This window comes from Cryptotermes secundus, unplaced genomic scaffold (genome assembly GCF_002891405.2).
Source record: "Cryptotermes secundus unplaced genomic scaffold, Csec_1.0 scaffold2448, whole genome shotgun sequence".
Lineage (NCBI taxonomy): Eukaryota > Metazoa > Arthropoda > Insecta > Blattodea > Kalotermitidae > Cryptotermes > Cryptotermes secundus.
In genome coordinates, this window is record NW_019739607.1 from 125866 (window position 1) to 127759 (window position 1894).

Here is a 1894-nt window from a genome sequence, read left to right on the forward strand (position 1 = left end):
GGTCCACCGTGCAGTTCTCTCAGAAAGTTCTTCACCCTGCTCCGAGGAATAATTACCTGGGCTACTTGAAGTCTTCCGGTGACGGATTCCCAGTCACGCTCTAGTACGCCGTTTCTCACAGCGAGCGATTTCCACTGGGCCCAGTAGCTTTTATACGTTGGACTCCGATGGACGGTCGTTGGCCGTCTTCTACTTCCTGTAGAATAGGTCCTATGTCCGGGTCTTTTAGCTGTTCCTCTCTTAGGGTAACAGAGTCCCAGCCGGCTGCCGGTAGGGTTCCAATAACGCGTATTTGCTTTACCTCTGCCCGCGACTTAACTTTGTGGCAGTGCGCGCATTGCTCTTTGCAGGGTCGTCTACAAAGAGCGTCGGCGTTGTTATGTTTTCGGCCGTGAAGATGCTCCGAAGTGAAGTTGTACTACTGTAGACGCTGTATCCAGCGCGCAGTTTGTCCCTCTAAGTTCTTGAAACTCATAAGCCAGGTAAGCGCAGAGTGTTCCGTTCGCAGATGGAACTGTTGTCCGTAGAGGTACTTGTGGAAATGTTCCAGTGTCCTCACTATGGCAAGGAGTTATCGACGGGTGACGCAGTAGTTTCTCTCTGCTTTGTTTAGCGTCTTGCTGAAGTAAGCTATGACACGCTCTTGTCCGTCCTGTACTTGAGAGAAAACCCCTCAAATTCCGACATTACTTGCATCTGTGTCCACAATGAATTTCTCTCCTGGCTGGGGTAGGCAATAATAGGGGCAGCACACAGGGCACCCTTTAGTGTTTGAAAAGCAGCCTCCACTTATGGGGTCCACTGGAAGGTTCGTTTCCCTTTCGATAGTTTCGTTGTTGGTTTCGCAATGTTGGAAAACCCTGAAATAAATCGCCTTAATATCCGCATAGTCCCAGAAAGCTTCTAACTTCATGTTTATCCTTCGGGGTCGGCCACTCTCGCACCGCTTTCAACTTCTCCCGTTCGGTGGATACCCCTTGTGGTGACAGAATATGCTCGAGGTACCGGACCTCTTCCTGCAGGAGTTTACACTTTTCCGGGTTAAGTTTAAGACGGGCTTCCCTGAACCTCTCGAACACTTTCCGTAAGTTGTGCATGTGCTCTCGGAATGTACGGCCTATTACGATCACGTCATCCAAATACACAAGGCATGAATCGTACGTAAGCCCTCGTAGGACTGTCTCCATTAGCCTTTCGAAAGTTGCCGGGGCATTGCAGAGGCCAAAGGGCATGACCGTGAACTGCCATAACCCTTGGCCTGTCGAAAACGTTGTTTTCTCTTTGTCGTCTGGGTGTACGTCGATTTGGCAATAGCCACTCTTTAAATCGAGAGTTGAAAACCATTTGGCTCCGGCCAGTGTGTCCAGGATGTCGTCAATGCGGGGTAGTGGAAAGCAATCCTTTTTGGTGACGTCATTCAGCTTTCTGTAGTCCACACAGAAACGGAGCTCCCCATTCTTTTTCCTCGCCAAAACGACCGGGGACGACCAAGGGCTGTCTGATTCTTCTATAACACCATATCCTCGCATGTTTTCGAGCATTTCCTTTACCTCTGCTAGTTGTGCCAGGGGTAGTCTCCTCGGTGGCTGTCGAATTGGTCGGGCTTCTCCCGTGTGTATGCGGTGATATACTCTGTTTGTCCTTCCATAATCTTCGATGTCTTGTGCGAAGATATCGGCGTACTCGGACACGAGATCCTCTAACTCCTGAAATTCTCCGGTGTTTAGGTGTGGCTTGGCCGCTGTGGTCACGTCCGCTAATTTCGGTGTTGTACCTGGTGCTGGCGGCTGCCCCACCTCGGGCAAAGCCACGAGTGTTACTGGCTCACAGTGCGCCAGATAAGATCCTCTCCTGAGTTTTAGGTCCTTGTGGATAACATTCATGACCCTCACTG